Source organism: Muntiacus reevesi, chromosome 2, assembly GCF_963930625.1.
Source record: "Muntiacus reevesi chromosome 2, mMunRee1.1, whole genome shotgun sequence".
NCBI classification, from domain to species: domain Eukaryota; kingdom Metazoa; phylum Chordata; class Mammalia; order Artiodactyla; family Cervidae; genus Muntiacus; species Muntiacus reevesi.
In genome coordinates, this window is record NC_089250.1 from 120595766 (window position 1) to 120614530 (window position 18765).

Genomic DNA, 18765 nt, shown 5'->3' on the forward strand with positions numbered 1-18765 from the left:
GGAGTCATGGGGAAGTGTAAGCATCTATGGGCTGAATAGAGAAAGGAAGGGATGATATGAGAGGTTGAAGAAAGAATATGAATTACATAGAAGCTTCCCCAGCTCGACTTTAAGTTTCTTGAGGGCTAAGATTGTCATGTTCATCATTTTATACCCAATTCTTATCATAAAGTAGGTTTTCAGTAGATGTCATTAAATGAAGACCGAGAAGTTTTAGGAAAAGAGCGGTCAGCAATGACAAGTGTAGAAAATAGTTTGACTGCAATAAGGACAGAGCAACAAGTAGCTGATTGATCATCCTCTGTGGAACAGTTTCAGTGAAATCTTTATGGTAGAGATAAATGCCAGGTTGCTGAAAGCTGGAGTGAGTGGTTGTGAGAGAGTGGAAGCAGTAAGTACATATATTCTTTTCAAAAAGTTTATAGAGATATAAGATCATAGGTAGAGGACATGTTCTATCCAGAGAAAGTTCAGCATATTTATGTGTTAAACGGAGAGAATCAGAAGGAAGGGAGAGGTTAATGACACAGGAAGAAAGAAGTATGTGAGATGGATTGAACATTGTCCTTATGCATGGAGAGAATAGAGTGAGGATACTCGGTTTGAGTGGCAATAGGAATATTGTTTCTACCACAGTAGGGATAAAGGAAGAAAGGATGGTGCAGATGGAGAAGAGTGAGGAATTTGGAGCATCAATACACTTGGTTAATTTTTCATGAAGTGGGGGGGGATCACCTCATTAGCTGAGATTATAGGGGATGATGATTGTAGGAGAGAGTTGGAGGGAAAAGGGAGAATTTCTTTTATTTTTTAATGTTTAATTATTTATTTGTCTGTGGTGTGTCTGAGTCCTGACATGAGGGTTTTTCTAGTTATGGTGTGCAGGCTTCTCTCCAGTTAATCAGAGCACAGGCTCACTGGTTATGGTATACAGGCTTAGTTGCCCCAAGGCTTTTGGGATCTTAGTTCCCAGACCAGAGGTCGAACCAGTGTCTCTTGGATTGCAAGGTGGATTCTTAACTCCTGGACCACGAGGGAAATGCAGAAAGGGAGAACTTCGAGAAGGCCATTGAGAGAATTGAGGGGGCTAACTGAATTGGATTATTACTTAGAAGAATTGTAATAATTATCCATGGCTCTGGTATATTTAGTTGTCAGATGATTCCCCCTCCCTTCCACCCCATCTCTCAGGCCTCACCAGCCTGAGGGTTCGAGTGGACAAGTTGAGCAATTGGATTGATTTTAGTTTGAGTTTTACAGCCCAGCGTAGCAGACAAAAGATGCAAGAGATTTCAGTAGTATGAGCATTTGAAGTTCTGGGCCACTGAGGATAGGTAGAGTAGGAAACAAATGAAACCAGAAAGTAGCTTCTGTAGTAGTGGTTGAGACGTGGATATTGGAATTTAAGATTAAATAGGAGAAGCACTTGCTGGTATGACTGAAGGTGAGATCTGGCTATGGGTTTCTGAAGTGGAGAGATGGTAAATATTCCTGGAGTTGGAGGAGATAAGGAAACTGTAGAGCTAAAATTTTATAGGAGTCAGCTAAACAGGAAGTGAGTTGCTTAGAACGGTGGCAGAGCAAGGGGTGGAAAGATAGTGAACCATGTTTCAAAGCCGTTAGTGATTGTGGAAGAGTGACCAGGAGGACAGGCAATGACAAGAAGAGAGAGACTAACAGATGACCTAACCCTCAGAAGATGTCCTTTTATCTGAGGGTAAAGAACTGTGATGGTGAACAAGGCATAACTGCCATGCTTCACGTTGGCTGAGTGGGGAGAGATTAGCTTGCACCCAGATTAGTTTTGAGAACAAGACTGCTGGCAACCAATTTAAGTTGGTTGGGGTTTAGGGTATTTGTTTGCAGTGAAACAGTGGAAAGGGTTATTAAGAAGTATAGCTATGGGAGGTGTATGATGGTCAAAGAGGGAGAGAGTACAGAGTAGGAATGAGATCAGAGTGTAGCAGGAAAGAGGGATTAATTGAAGGGGCTTACATTTCAGATGATTGTAAGAACATGGTGGTCTTAGCTAATCTCAAAATTTTTATTAATTTTCTGGGAAAATGCCTTGATGCTGACAAATTGAAATTCTGGGTTATGCACAAAGCTCGATGACTTCATTATTTTCAGGTCTACTTGGCAGTGTTAAGCTGTCTGTGGCCTTTGCTCAGAATGTCATAAAGAACCCTAGCATGGCACTGTTTTCTTTTGTGGCAAGGCTTAGCCTTGGGAAAGGAGGAAGGCAGGGGTGGAATCGATTGGTATTCACTTGATGTTTTTGATCTTGACAAACTTGTCTCTGAGGGGTTTGTATATGGGTAGAGATAAGCCTAAGTTCAAAGAAATGAGAAATCATTAGGCCTTCAGACCTTTGCACAGTGGGCACCGGATTGGGGAGTGTAAAAGTTTCTGAATCACAAAATGAGGTCACAAATAGCAATATGTTTAGTTCTTGATTTCTTTTGAGGCATGTGAATTTAGTAACATTGTAGCAATAGTTAATCCATATTTAAGTTATAAATTTAACCTAAAATGCTACATATTAAATGTCTGTCTTTTTTTTTGGCTGCACTCTGTGACTTGTGGGATCTTGGTTCCCCTGAGCAGGGATTGAACTCGGCCGCAACAGTGAAAGCACCAAGTCCTAACCATTGGACCACCAGGAAATTCCTTAAGTGTCTATTTTTGGAATTTTGAAAATGTATCAATTCATAAAGTTGCAAAATAATACTCTTAAGAGTTTTACCTCTCCCAAAATGCCTTAAAACCAAAGGTTATATATACTACATTAATCTTTGGCATATTTAAGGTATGTTTTCAGATTTTCTCAGGTCGCAGAATACTTCGAATCATGATTCATCATGTTTCTGTAGAACAAGAAACAGTGACTGATTTTATTTTCTTGGATTCCAAAACCACTGTAGATGGTGACTGCAGCCATGAAATTAAAAGATGCTTGCTCCTTGAAAGAAAAGCTATGACCAACCTAGACAGCATATTAAAAAGCAGAGACATTCCTTGATCGACAAAGATCCATCTAGTCAAAGCTATGGTTTTTCCAGTAGTCATGTATGGATGTGAGAGTTGGACCATAAAGCAAGCTGAACACTGAAAAATTGATGCTTTTGAACTGTGGTGTCGGAGAAGACTCTTGAGAGTCTCTTGGACTTTCAGGAGATCAAGCCAGTCAATCCTAAAGGAAATCAGTCCTGAATATTCATTGGAGGGATTGATGCTGAAGCTGAAGCTCCAATACTTTGGCCACCTGATGCAAAGAACTGACTCCCTGGAAAAGACCCTGATGCTGGGAAAGATTGAAGGTGGAGGAGAAGGGGACAATAGAGGATAAGATGGTAGGATGACATCAGTGACTCGATGGACATGAGTTTGAGCAAGCTGCAGGAGTTGGTGATGGGCCGGGGGCCTTGTGTGCTACATTTCATGGGGTCGCAAAGAGTCAGACGTGACTGAGTGACTGAACTGAACTGAACTGAAGAAATACTGAGGAGCTTACCAGGTTGACAAAGAGTTGGACACAACTGAGCATACACACACACACACACACACACACACACACACACACACACACACAAAAGAAATATTGACGTGTGGGATTTCACTGTACAAAACAAGAACAGCTTTGCTAGCAAGAAAACATGACTTTTTCGTATGTGTGACCATCTCTGCCTCTCACAAAATAATAAATAACCTTTGAAAGAAATCACATTTCACACTTTTCCCATCTTTGCCCACTAAGCCAGTTTGCTTCTCATTGTTTCTTTTGTCATTTAGTAGAACTTTAGCTCAAAGGCAAGTGGTATCAAATTAGACTTAAGCAAAATTGACATACTCAGTAAAGAAAACTTGGAAAATATAGAGAAGTAGGAAGAAAGTTCACCTTATGGCTCAGATCAACCATAGTTGATATTTGGCTGTATTTTTAGATTTAATTTTTGTCTTAAATGTTGATTACTTGGTGTTTTGTTGGCTTTTATAAAATTATGCTTATACTTCAAAAGTAAACTAGTAACTTGCTTTTCCACATAGCATTATTCATCATCTTTAAAATAGAATTTGTAATGACTGTATAATGCAACTAATATACCATTCTTTGTTTAATTCTTCCCCTAAAATTAGACTTTCGTTTGTTTATTTATGGCCGTGCCACATAACTTGCAGAATCTTAGTTCCCCAACCAGGGATGGAAACCACACCCTCCCACTGAGAGTGGAATCATAACTACTGGACTGCCAGGGAATTCCTAGGCATTTTTAGTATTTCTAATTTTCCATAATATTAAGCAATGTTGTAATATGTGTATTCATATAAGATTTTATCTTGTATTCTCATTTATTGCCACAGTGTAGATTTTTGAGAATTAGTTTGTTTAATCAAAGGGTGTAAGCATTTCTGAATATCCTGACACATACTGTTTAGAAAAAATTTTAAATGGAAACATAGCATAATGACTTCCTTGGTGGCTCAGACGGTAAAGCGTCTGCCTACAATGCGGGAGACCTGGGTTCAATCCCTGGGTGGGGAAGGTGCTCTGGAGAAGGAAATGGCAACCTACTCCAGTACTCTTGCCTGGAAAATCCCATGGGAGAAGCCTGGTAGGCCACAGTCCGTGGGGTCACAAAGAGTTGGACACGACTGAGCGACTTTACTTCATAGCATAATTAGCACTTCTGGCAATGACTGTTGTTTAGTTGCTGAGTCATGTCTTAACTCTTTTTGCTACCCCATGGACTGCTACAATCTGTAAAGATATTACTGGCCTGGTGGCTTAGTGGTAAAGATTTTGCCTGCAGTGCAGGAGACTTGCAAGAGATGCAGGTTTGCTCACTGGGTCAGGAAGATCCCCTGGAAAAGGAAATGACAACCCACTCCATTATTCTTGCCTGGGTAATCCCATGGCCAGAGGAGCCTGGCTGGTTGCAGTCCATGGGTTCACAAAGAGTCAGACACGACTGAGCATCTAAACAACAACAGCAATAAATTAAAGATACAACATAGGAACATCCAGATGGAAGCGATGTATAGAGCAAGGTATGGAGGCAGGAGTGTGGAGCTTCCAAGGTGCTCTTCCGACACACCACCGTTCCAGCACCTCCTTGTGTTCACCTGGGAAGCATTAACCTTGCTATTTTTTTAAACAGATTTAATGTTAGTGATGGAATTCTTTATTGTTTTTCAAGGTATTTTTTGTTTGTTTGTTTTGTTTTAATTTTAAAAAACATTTACCAGTCTTTTTGAAGGATGGTCTGTAAAATGCAAACTAGTACAGCCACTATGGAGAACAGTGTGGAGATTCCTTAAAAAACTGGAAATAGAACTGCCGTATGACCAAGCAATCCCATTCCTGGGCATACACACCGAGGAAACCAGATCTGAAAGAGACACGTGCACCCCAATGTTCATGGCAGCACTGTTAATAATAGCCAGGACATGGACGCAACCTAGATGCCCATCAGCAGGTGAATGGATAAGAAAGCTGTGGTACATATATACACAATGGAATATTACTCAGCCATTAAAAAGAATACATTTGAATCAGTTCTAATGAGATGGATAAAACTGGAGCCCATTATACAGAGTGAAGTAAGCCAGAAAGATAAAGACCAATACAGTATACTAACACATATATATGGAATTTAGAAAGATGGTAACAATAACCCTATATGCAAGACAGAAAAAGAGACACAGATGTATAGAACAGACTTTGGGACTCTATGGGAGAAGGCAAGGGTGGGATGATCTGAGAGAACAGCATCGAAACATGTATATTGTCAAGTGTGAAATAGATCACCAGTCCAGGTTGGATGCCTGAGACAAGTGCTCGGGGCTGGTGCACTGGGAAGACCCAGAGGGATGGGATGGGGAGGGAGGTGGGAGGGGTGTTCAGGATGGGGAACACATGTAAATTCATGGCTGATTCATGTCAATGTATGGCAAAAACCACTACAATATTGTAATTAGCCTCCAACTAATAAAAATAAATGAAAAATAAATAAATAAACAAATAACTATTTATAAAAAAAAAAGAAAAGCTGAAGTTCCAGTATTTTAGCCAGCTGATGCAAAGAGCCAACTCATTGGAAATGATCCTGATACTAGGATTGATTGATGGCCGGAGGAAAAGTCGACAACAGAGGATGAGATGGTTGGATGGCGGCATCAACTCAATGGATATGAGTTTGTGCAAAGTCAGGAGATAGGGAAGGACAGGGAAGCCTGGCATGCTGCAGTCCATGGGATTGCAAAGTATCAGACATGACTGAACAACTGAACAATGACAACAATGCTTTCTTCATATATTAAAATTCTATTGTTACATAATATTCCTTTTTATCCTTGGTAATTTTCTTGTCCCTGAAGTCTGCTTTTCTGTTATCAATAAAAACATATTAGCTTTCTCATATTTAAAAAAAAAAAGTGGGTTCTATCATATAAGTTTGGGAAACTGCATTCTATAAATATCCTTTGACTCTTTGGTGATTTATAATGAACATCAACTTTTGTCAGCTTAATAGAGACTCAGGGAAATTATTTTATTACTAATAATTTAACCTGTATCAAGCACTTACTATTTTAAGGTTCTAAGAAGCCCAGATGTATTAATCGTTCTAATCTTTATAGCAAGTCTGTCTTCTGCAATTATTTCCTTTTTTTTTTTTCCTTTTTTAACAGATGAGAAGACTGACATCCAGAGTGGTGAAATGACACGCTCAAAATCCCATAGCTAGGCTAGGAAGTGAAGAGTTGGGATTCAAACCCAGATATTGCAGGCTCCAGGTACTGTCGTACTTTTTGTTACCAGTGAAGTCCAGCATTTCTCAAACTTGTTTGCTGCTTTTTTCCCTACTTGAAAGCCTATTTTAAATGGAAGGGTTTTGTTTTTTTTTTTAAACTTTTTGGCCATGTCTCATGGCATGTGGGATCCTAGTTCCCCAGCTGGGGATCAAACCTGTGCTCACTGCACTGGAAGTGTAGTCTTAACCACTGGACCCCCTTGAAGGTATTTGTATATTCTCTTTTGCAGTGACCTAGGAATTTTTAAAAGGTCAACACCACTCTATAGTACTTTTGAGGTACTAAAACGGTTCATAATCAAAATCATTATTATACTCTCCTTTCTCTGTTCTAATATTATATTATCATAGTTAAATAAATTAAACTGACAGGTAGTGCCATGGAGCATTATAATAATGGACATCAGAGTCTGAACCTTGGCTCTGCTTTTTTGTTAGCTAGGTGACCTTAGAAAAGGTACTTTATCTCTCAAAGCTTCTGTTTCTTTCTCTAAAAGGTTGATATCTTACAAGGTGGCTGTGAGAACTAAATGAAAAAATCATGTAATATCTGACAAGAAGGGTCTCAGTAAATGTTAATTACCCTTTTTTTTCCTTGAGTCATCTCAGTTCTTTACCATGAATGATTATGAAAATAGTTGGGAAAGAAAAATCAGTTTTAAATTTAAACTGTCTCAGTGTTTATGCTGATATCAGCTACATTTCTGATAAAGTGATGTTGTCATGATATAGGTTGTATGGGAGTTAAAACCAGTTTCCTTCCGGCTTTCCAACTGACATAATACGCAAAACCTGGCTGGGCAAACATAGACCTATTTATTAGATCACTTATTATTAATGTTAAACTAGCTTTGGTGCTGACTTCTCCAGTTCTTTTTGAAATTTCACTGTTGTCATTTAAAATCTGACAGACTTCAAAAGCTTTGTAAAATGCTTAATGGTTTAAATCATCCGTCAGAACATAGAAAGTATATTTTCCAAAGGGCTGTTCTCTATCTAGCAATATGCTCAAAATCATGCAGGAGGACGGAATTGCTTATGTTTTCACATTTACTACTGGAGGATTATTCAGTTTTTAATGGCAATCAACTTTATGCTTTAGGGGAAGTACTTAACATATGTAACCAAAGCATGAATAATCATTTAAAACAAAGTTATTACAAGAAAAATCTATAGGGAGTTTTCAATTTCACAATGATTTACTGCCTGGGCGAAAAGAAGATGGGTTTGGGTTGAGCCATATGTGTGTGCTCAGTTGTGTTTGACTCTTTATGACCCCATGGACTATAGCCTGCCAGGCTCCTCTATCCATGGGATTATCCCAGTAAGAATACTGGAGTGGGTTGCCATTTCCTTCTCCAGGGGAATCTTCCTAACGCAGGGATTGAACCCATGTCTCCTGTGGCTCCTTCTTTGCAGGAGGAGTCTTTACCATTAAGCTGCCTGGGAAGCCCTTGAGCTGTTTGTAGGGGATCTCTAATATTTTATTCTAAGTGCCTCGTAATAGCCCTGGTACATAGTAAACAGTAAATATTTATGGCCCGATTGAGTTTGATTTCTAATCCCAGCTGTATACCTTGCAATTTCTGTAACCTTGAACCCTCTTGTACCTTCTAAACTTCCATTTCCTCTTAAGTTAAAAAAAAAAAAAAAAGAATATTAACTTCCCAGGATTGTTGTAATAGTTAAGTGCTCATGCATTAATATAGCCAGCCCTGCATATGGCGTGTTCCCCAGATACCTCACTTCTTTCTTCAATAATGTTCTTTTCAAGCACTCTTTTTGTTTCTCATTACCTAAACATTTAGTTGTATTCAAGGGTGTTTACACTCTTGAAAAAAAATGAATGTTTATTAAACTGAAATTATATTCCTTTGTAGCCCATACTTGAAATGTTTTAGCAAAAAATGATTGTATTGTTGTTAGACTTTGGTTTGAATCTTGTCTTTAGTGTTGGGACTTTAGGGAAGTGATTTAGCTTCTCTATAAGGTATTATGAAGCTGAAATGAGCAGAATATATAAAGCCTCTAGTTCATTGCCTGGTTTGCATAAGCCCCAGATAGATATTATTTCTTTAAGTTGAAACTGTCATTTAGTCTGCTAATTTACATAATTAATTCATGTAAATCTAGAGTCTACTCTATTCAAGCCCCATTAAGAGCAAACTGGAAGACTGTAAATGGACACTGGAAAAATTATTATGTCAGCAACTGAATTTGGCCTTGCCTAGATCAGGTTTGGGGCTTCCCTTGTGGCTCAGTGGTAAAGAGTCCACCTGCCAAGCAGGAGATTTGAGTTTGATCCCTGGGTTGGGAAGATCCCCTGGAGAAGGAAATGGCAACCCACTGCAGTATTCTTGCCTGGAAAATCCCATGGAGAGAGGATCCTGGCAGGCTGTAGTTCATGAAGTCACAAGAGTCATACACAACTTAGCAACTAAACAACATCAACAAATTAGGTTCAGCAGAAGTGGTATTTTCTGTTATAATTGAAGTAGAATCAGTTAATGGGGTTATTATTGTACTAGCTTCCCTGGTGGCTCAGACTATAAAGAATCCATCTGCAGTGCGGGAGACCTGGGTTCATTCTCTGGGTTGGGAAGATCCCCTGGAGGAGGACATGACAACCCACTCCAGTATTGCCTGGAGAATCCCCATGGACAGAGACGCCTGGCAGGCTGCAGTCCACGGGGTCACAAAGAGTTGGACACGACTGAGTGACTAAACAACATCAACATTGCATTTGGCATGGCCTTTTTTGATGTTTTCTTTTTTGAATATCAAAATTTTAAAAAATGAATGGCAGAGACAGGTTCATGAGAACTCAAGGAGACCAGGTAAAATTTGCTATGTAAAGTTTTTCATCTTTTGCTGATCTTCTTCATTAGAAATAAACATGTTCCTCTCCTTTACTAAAATTCAACATATGATATTGGTAAGCCAAATTTAATAAAACATTCTTCCCATTTTAAAATTCACTTGAATTGTTTAGATATCATATAAAATCGATTTCTACCATGGCAGATTAAGCATTGCAAAGCTGATGATAAGAATTTTATGTGAACTCCTGACAAATAGGAAGGATTAAGGATGTTACTGAGCATTGTAGAAAAAGGTTTACTTTTGAAAATGTTCCTAATGTCCTTAACAATAAGGTTTTTAAAGGGATACTAAAAGATCACTGTTTGTTTTGGGAGGTAACTCTCTCTGATAAGATGTTAACATCTGTGTTCTGTTTTGTAGGATTTCTTTCATTTATTAAAATATAATTCACAGAACGTAAAAGTTTCAGTGGCTTTGAGTACTTCCATTGTCATGCAGCTATCACCATTGTCTGGTTCCAGAAGTTTCTCATCACCCTCAAGGGAAACCCCCTTAAATTTTCTCCCTTCTCCTAGCCCCTGGCAACCATACCTCTGCTTTTATCTCTGTGGATTTGCCTTTTCTGCTCAATTCATATAAAAGTCAGATGATATATTGCCTTATGTGTCTGGTTCCTTTTTCACATAGTATATTTTCAGAGTTTACTTGTAATGTGGCATATCAGTTCAGTTCAGTTCAGGTGCTCAGTCATATCTGACTCTGCGACCCCATGGACTGCAGCATGCCAGGCTTTCCTGTCCATCACCAACTCCTGGAGCTTGTTCAAACGCATATCCATCGAGTCAGTGATATCATCCTACCATCTTATCCTCTGTTGTCCCCTTCTCCTCTTGCCTTCAACCTTTCCCAGCATCAGGGTCTTTTCCAGGGAGTCAGTTTTTCACATCAGATGACCATAGTATTGGAGCTTCAACATTAATCCTTCCAATGAATATTCAGGACTGATTTCCTTTAGGATTGACTGGTTTGATCTCCTTGCAGTCCAAGGGACTCTCAAAAGTCTTCTCCAACACCACAGTTCAAAAACATCAGTTCTTCAGTGCTCAGCTTTCTTTATGGTCCAACTCTCACATCCAGACATGACTATTAGAAAAACCATAGCTTTGACTAGATGGATCTTTGCTGATAAAGTAATGTCTCTGCTTTTTAATATGCTGTCTAGGTTGGTCATAACTTTTCTTCCAAGGAACAAGCGTCTTTTAATTTCATGGCTGCAGTCACCATGTGTAGTGATTTTAGAGCCCCCCAAAATAAAGTCTGTCACTGTTTCCATCGTTTCCCCATCTATTTGCTTTGAAGGGTGGGACCAGGTGCCTTGATCTTAGTTTTTTGAATGTTGAGTTTTAAGCCAACTTTTTCAGTTTTCTCTTTCACTTTCATCAAGAGGCTCTTTAGTTCTTCTTTGCTTTCTGCCATGAGGGTGGTGTCATCTGCATATCCGAGGTTATCGATATTTCTCCCGGCAATCTTGATTCCAACATGTGCTTCATCCATGTCAGTACTTTGTAGCTATTCTGGGCTGAATAATTCCATTGTAAAGACATACCACATTTGGTTTATCTGTTCATCAGTTGGTGGATGTTTGGTTTGTTTCCACTCTTTGACTGAGTGGAATGATGCTGCTTTGAACATCTGTGTGCAAGTTTTTGTGTGTACATGTTTTCAGTTCTCCTTGGTGTATACCTAAGATGGAATTGCTAGGTTGTATGGCGGCTCTGTGTTTAACATTTTGATAAACTACCAAACTGTTTTTTCTGAAGCAGCTGCATCATGTTATATAGTTTTTAATGTTATTTAAGACTCTTGGAAGAAATGAGGAAAAAGTTTATGAAAATGTTTACCTAAGAATGTTAGTACTCATGAGAGCCATTCTGGCAAACCAGATGAAAGTCTCAGTTGTCCCATTTGCTTTAAGAATGAAAAATTAAGATATAAACCCACATCATAGAAGCAGTGTCATTTTTTATACTCTCTTATTCCTTCACCCACCCACTTCTCTTAAAAGTTTGGAATATACTTGGAATTGATGTTGTTTACTTTCAGATAAAGAATATGTGACTAAAAGTGACATATTAAGTTTCCTGCTTTGCTTTTCCTTAGTGAGTTTCATATTTTATTATACAGTTTACTAAAGCAGAGAAACTGAGCATTGTTCTTTCTGCAGAAAACATTCTTAATCAAAATTCAAAATAAAAAAAATAAAATTCAAAGTAGATTTGAATTCTGTTTAAATTTTCTTGGATATAAAAATATTTTTCAAAAATATCACATAAAGACCTCACTTATTTGTGTTCATGTAATGGGTAGTTTAGAAGTGTTTTTGTCTTCTCTGCTGATGATGCTACCCTTCCTTGTCTTTTGTTCTCACTGGTCATTATCAGCTATTCAAACAAACTTCACATTTGTTCTAACAAAGATTTATATAGCCTGTGTAAATTTCCATGAAATGAAATTATTATAAAGAAATAAAGTATTTTTGTTTCAATAGATTTGCAAAGCAGAAAGGACACTCAAGAGAAACAATACTTATGGAGTAATTTCTAATATTAGATCACATAAGTGCTTTTCATGCCCTTCTCATTTAAGGTGACAATCCATGTGAATTTTATATTTGAAAGAAGAAATGTGATTATCAGTCATTTCATAAAGCTTGATATGAGCCCTGGCACTCTAGGATAAATTGATCCTTACTCCTTTTAAGGATATATGATAGAGATTGAGTCATATTCTTTGAGTAATGAAAAATTAAGGAGTTTCTTTTTTAGGTAAACTCTAAGTCAGCTTTGCTATGTGGACATTGAATACATTGTTTACTAAATTCTATAATTTTATCTGAAATTTTCAGTTGTTTTCCAGTTATTTTGTTTTTAATATAATTTATGTTATTTCATTGAGTGATTTTATCTACTTCATTTCTGGAATGCCTGAGTAAAGAACTAGATAAATATTGGGTTTTAATCAGGATTTTTTTCTGAAAATTGAGCCTTTTAATACGTTTTTTATATATTTTTTTGGTCTGTTGTATTAATTTTTCAGTTGATAACTTTCGTTACTGACTAGAAGTAGTACAGAAAATGCTTTCTACCACCCTGTAACATAAATTTTAGATTAAAAAATTTACCTCAAAAAAATAAAAAGTAATTTACTGTATGATTCAGCAATTCTACTTTTGGGAATATATTCTAAAGAAGTGAAATCACTATCTTGAAGACATATCTGCATCCCTATGTTCATTGTCGTGTTCTTTACTGTAGCCAAGACATGGAAACAATGTAGGTGTTCCATCCTTGGCTGAATGGATCAAGAAAATGTGGTATGTATATATACAATGGAGTATTATTCAACCATAAAAATAAGGAAATCCTGCCATTTGCAACAACATGGGTGGACCTTAATGGTATATGCTTAGTGAAATAAACCAGACAGAGAAAGACAAATGCTGTATGATATCTCTTATATGTGAAATCTAAACAAACTGAAGACAAAAGAGAACAGATTGATGGTTGTCAGAGGCAGAGGGGAATAGGTGAAGGTGGTCAAAAGGTAGGAACTTCCAGACTTACTTGGTGATCCAGTGGTTGGGAATCCCCCTGCCAATGCAGCAGACACACTGTTGGTCCAGAAAGATTCCATGTGCCCAGGGGTAACTTAGCTCAGGTGCCTCACTACTGAAGCCCGTGGGCTTTAGAGCTGGTGCTCTGCCACGAGAGAAGCCACCATCATGGGCAGCTCGCCTACTGCCGCTGGAGAGTAGCTCTCACAAAAATAAATAAATAAAAAGGTACACACTTCCAATTATAAGATAAATAAGTTCTGGAGATGTAATGTACAGTATGGTGACTGTAGTTAACAATACTTTATTAAATATTTAAAGATTACAAATGGGAAAATCTTAAAAGTTCTCATCACAAGAAAGAAAAGTATAACTGTGCAGAGTGATGGATATTAACTGAACTTACAGTGCAGACGTTTTGCAATATATACATATATCAAATCTTTATACTGTACCCTTGAACCAATACAATATTATATATCAGTTATGTTTCAATAAAACTGGGGAGAAATTCATCTCAGATAAAACATGATGGCTGCTATTTTTATTTAAGATACTGGTAAAGAGAAAGAAGCAAGGAATTTTGGAGCTCAAGTTTTGTATATGTATAGGGCTTCCCTGGTAGCTCAGCTGGCAAAGAATCTGCTTGCATTGTGGGAGACCTACGTTCGATCCCTCAGTTGGGAAGATCCTTTAGAGGAAGGCTTGACAACCCTCTCCAGTATTCTTGCCTGGAGAATCCCCATGGACAGAGAAGCCTGGAGGGCTACAGTCCACTGTGTCACACAGAGTCCTACATGACTCAGTGACTCAGTACAACACATATATATTTAATATTTTAAATAGCTCAGCTGGAATTCCATCACCTCCACTAGCTTTGTTTGTAGTCATGCTGCCTAAGGCCCACTTGACCTCACACTCCAGGATGCCTGACTCTAGGTGAGTGATCACACCTTCGTGGTTATCTGGGTCATTAAGACCTTTTTTGTACAGTTCTTCTCTGTGTTTTTGCCACTTCTTTTTATCTCATCTGCTTCTCTTAGGTCCTTACTGTTTCTGTCCTTTTCGTGCCCTACCTTGCATGAAATATTCTTTCCCATTCTATTGTTTTCCTCTATTTTGTTGCACTGTTCACATGAGAAGGCCTTCTTGTCTCTCCTTGCAATTCTCTGGAACTCTGCATTCAGTTGGGTAAATCTTTCCCTTTTTCCTTTCTCTTTTGTTTCTCTTCTTTCCTCAGCTAATTTGTAAGGCCACCTCAGACACCACTTTGCCTTCTTGCATTTCTTTTTCTTTGGAATGCTTTTGTTCACTGCCTCTTGTACAGTGTTATGAACCTCTGTCCATAGTTCTTCAGGCATTCTATCTATCAGATCTAATCCCTTGAATATATTTTTCACTTCCACTGTATGATCATATAAGGGATTTGATTTAGGTCATACCTGAATTGCCTAGTGGTTTCCCCTACTTTCTTCAGTTTAAGCCTGAATTTTGGAATAAGGAGCTCACAATCTGAACCACAGTCATAGAGTTTCTTCATCTTCAGCTGCAAAGAATATAATCCGTCTGATTTCAGTATTGACCATCTGGTGATGTCAATGTGTACAGTCACCTCTTGTGTTGTTAGAAGAGGGTGTCTGTTATGACCAGTGTGTTCTCTCGACAGAACTCCGTTAGCCTTTGCCCTGCTTCATTTTGTAGTCTAGGGCCAGATTTGCCTGTTACTCCAGGTATCTCTTGACTTTCTACTCTTGCATTCTAATCCCCTATGATGAAAAGGACATCTCTTTTTTTTTTTTTTTTGGTATTAGTTCTAGAATGTCTTGTGGTCTTCATAGAACTTCATAGAACTCATGTGAACTTCATAGAACTTCATTCAACTTCAGCCTTTTTGGCATCAGAGGTTGGTGCACAGAATTGGATTATTGTGATGTTGAATGGGTTGCCTTGAAAACAAACTGAGATCATTCTGTCATTTTTGAGACTGCAACCAACTACTGCATTTTGGACTATGTGTATGTTGACTTTGAGGGCTACTTTTGTTGACTATGAGGGCTACTCCATTTCTTCTAAGGGACTCTTGCCCACATTAGTAGATATAATGGTCATCTGAATTAAATTCACCCATTCCTGTCCATTTTAGTTCACTGATTCCTAAAATGTCGATGTTCACTCTTGCCATCTCCTGCTTGACCACGTCCAATTTACCTTGATTCATGGACCTAACATTCCAGATTCCTATACAATATTGTTCTTTCCAGCTTCAGACTTTATTTTCACCACCAGACACATCCACAGCTGAATGTCATTTCTTCTTTGGCCCAGCCACTTCATTCTTTCTGGAGCTATTAGTAATTGTCCTCCACTCTTCCCCAGTAGCAAACTAGACACTTCTGATCTGGAGGACTTATCTTCTGGTATCATATCTTTTTGCCTTTTCATACTGTTCATGCAGTTCTCTTGGCAAGGATACTGGAGTGGTTGCCATTCCCTCCTCCAGTGGATCTCGTTTTGTCAGAACTCTTCACTGTGATCCATCCATCTCGGGTGGCCCTGCACAGCGTAGCTTATAGCCTCATTGAGTTACGCAAACCCCTTCGCCATGACAAGGCTGTGATCCTATAGAAATAGCTAAAAAACAGTACAAACAGAAATGATACAAATATTAGTGCTGTTAAAGCAGTGTTTGGAGGGAAGCATTGTATTAAATTCTTATATTAGAAAAAAGGTCTCAAATCAGTGGTCTAAACCAGATGTCAGTAAACTTAAGTTTGAAGGCCATATCTAACCCATCACCTGTTCTTGTGTGGCTTGTGACCTAGAAAGGATTTTATGTAGTACAGTGACTGAGAAAGAGTGAAAGAATACTGATATTTTGTGATATGTGAAAATAATAGGAAATTCACATTTTGGTGACCATGAGGCTTTATTGGAACATGGCTATGCTCACTTGTTTATGTATTGTCTGTGGCTGCTTTCTTGCTATATCCATGGTATACAGTAATTATAACAGACTGTATGGCCTGCAAAGCCTAAAATACTTACTTTCTGACATTTTGTAGAAAACATTTGCCAACCGTGGCTATGGATACTAAAGATTTTAAAACAGTTATATGGGTATATATTTCTCTTTTACCACTTTTATTCAGCATTGAAATAATGGTCCTTGAAGGTGTAGGAAGTCAAGGAAAAGATAATAATGAAGCATAAAAATTAGGAAAAAAGAAGTAAAACTCATTCACATATGAGATGATTGTGTACATAGAAAATCACAGAATCTGCAAAAAGCAATTTTAATAAGTGAATTTAGCAAAATCAGTATATAAGATAATTTATTGTTCTCTATATTAGCAGTGAGTGATTTATAAACTGAAATTAAAACTATTGTTTCTGATAGCATTAAAAAAAAAAACACCAGATACCGATGGATAAATCTAAGGATATGTTCTCAGAACTGAAAGGTGGACACATTGCTTTTGTTGTTGTTCAGTCACTCAGTTGTGTCTGACTCTGTGGCCCCATGGACTGCAGCACACCAGGCTTCCCTGTCCTTCCCCATCTCCTGGAGCTTGCTCCAACTCATGTCCATTGAGTTGGTGATACTATCCAACATTGCTAAGGTACATTAAAAAAACAACTAGATAGTGATAGAACATATTCATAGATTGGAAGACTCAACATTATTAAGATGGAATTCTCTCTACAAGTAGATTCAGTTCAGTCTTCATTAACATCCTAATAAGCTTTTTTAAAAATAATTTTTATTTACTTCCTGGCTGTGCTGGGGTTTTTTAATTTACTTTAGTTGGAGACTAATTGCTTTGCAGTATTGTAGTGGTTTTTATTGTGCTGGGTTTTTGTTGCTGCCTTTGCTTTTCTCTGATTGTGGTGAGCAACTATTCTTTAGTTGCTGTGCACGGGCTTCTCATTGTGGTGGCTTCTCGTGTCGCTGAGCGCGGGCTGTAGATCTCAAGGACTCAGTAGCTGCACTTCCTGGGCTTTAGAGGACAGGCTCAGTAACTGTGGCTCACAGGCTCAGGTGCTCCACAGCATGTGGGATTTTCTCAGCCGAGGGATCAAACCTGTATCTCTTACATTGGCAGGCAGCTTCTTTACCATTGAACCACCAGGGAAGCTGCAACATCCTAGTCAGCGTTGTTTGCAGAATTAGAGAATATGATTCTACAAACTTACCAAGCTGTAAAGGAGTAAGAACAACCAACATAATTTTGAAAAACACAGTTGGAGGACTTTTGTTTCCTGATGTCAGGATTTTCCACAAAGCTACAGTAACCAAGACAGTGTTGGGGAATTCCCCGATAGTCCAGTGGTTATGACTCCATGCTGTCACTGCCAAGGGTACAGATTTAATCCCTGCTTGGGGAACTAAGATCCTGCAAGCTAAGGGGTGCAGCCAAAAAAAAAAAAAGGGTAGTGTTGGCATAAAGTTAAACCTATAGATCAGTCATACATAATAGAGATCTGCAGTCAAATGCTCTACCCCTGAGCTATACCCCCTATAGTAGAGATCTCAGAAGTAGACTCATCCATTTTCCCACCAAAGTGCCAAGTCAGTCCAATGGGGGGAAAAAGACAAATGTGGCTCTAACTTGATATCTGTATGGAAAACAAGGAACTACCACCTTAACTCACTCCATGCAGAGAAACTATCAATAATTTGCAAAGGATCATATATCTAAAATTAAAATGCAAAAATGATACAACTTCTATATTATTTCTTACTTCATAGCAATTACCTAGTACTTCCTGACTTAAAGCCACACATATTTATGTAACAATTACTCTGTGTCAGGAACACAGGAGGAACTTAGCTAGGTAATTCCAGGACAGAGTCTCCCATAACGTGGTAATCAAGATGTTAGCAAGACTGTAATCATCTGAAGACTTGACTGGGGCTTGAGAATCCCCTTCTGAGATGGCTTGTTTCCCATGGTTGCTGACTAGCGGCCTCAGCTCTTACTGGCTGTTGGTAGGACTCAGTTCACCACTTGAACACATCCGTAGGGCTGCTTGAGCACCCTTATAATATGGCAAGTGACTTCCTTCAGAGTAAGCGATCAAAGAGTGAGCACAGGGATGAAGTGGCATTGCCTTTTATGACAAACTCTTGGAAGTCACCATCACTTCTACCATATTCTTACTCACTGCTCCAACCCACATTTAGAAAATTAAGCCTCACCTCTTGAAGGAAAGAGTATCAAGACTTTGTGGACCTATTTTTAAAATGTCATAGCTTCTAGAAAAAAGAAAAGGAAACCATCCCTGTGACATTGAAGTATTTAAATATTTATTGAATAAGATCCTAAAAGAAAAAAGATATGTAAAAAAAAATGGATAAACTGGACATCATCTAAATTGACACTTTAAATAACACCACTAAGAAAAAGAGTAGGTAATCCCAGAGAATGGAAAAAATATTTCCAGCATATCTGATATTTATTCATCAAAGGACTTTTTTTCTAGGGTATGTAAAGAACTACAATAACCCATTAGGAA

At 38.2% G+C, this 18765-nt stretch overlaps 1 protein-coding gene across 8 annotated transcripts in view; it reads left to right on the forward strand.

The window, feature by feature from the left end:
• The window catches only part of SHLD2 (shieldin complex subunit 2), a 108851-nt gene that overhangs the window by 25762 nt on the left and 64324 nt on the right, over positions 1-18765 (forward strand). For 7 of the 8 annotated variants that reach the window (XM_065922743.1, XM_065922746.1, XM_065922749.1 and 4 more), the window contains one exon: positions 6691-6795. The exons of the other annotated variant lie outside the window; for it this stretch is intronic. The gene's annotated coding sequence lies outside the window, so the exon portion shown is untranslated. The remainder of the gene's footprint in view (positions 1-6690; positions 6796-18765) is intronic. 8 annotated transcript variants of the gene reach the window in all.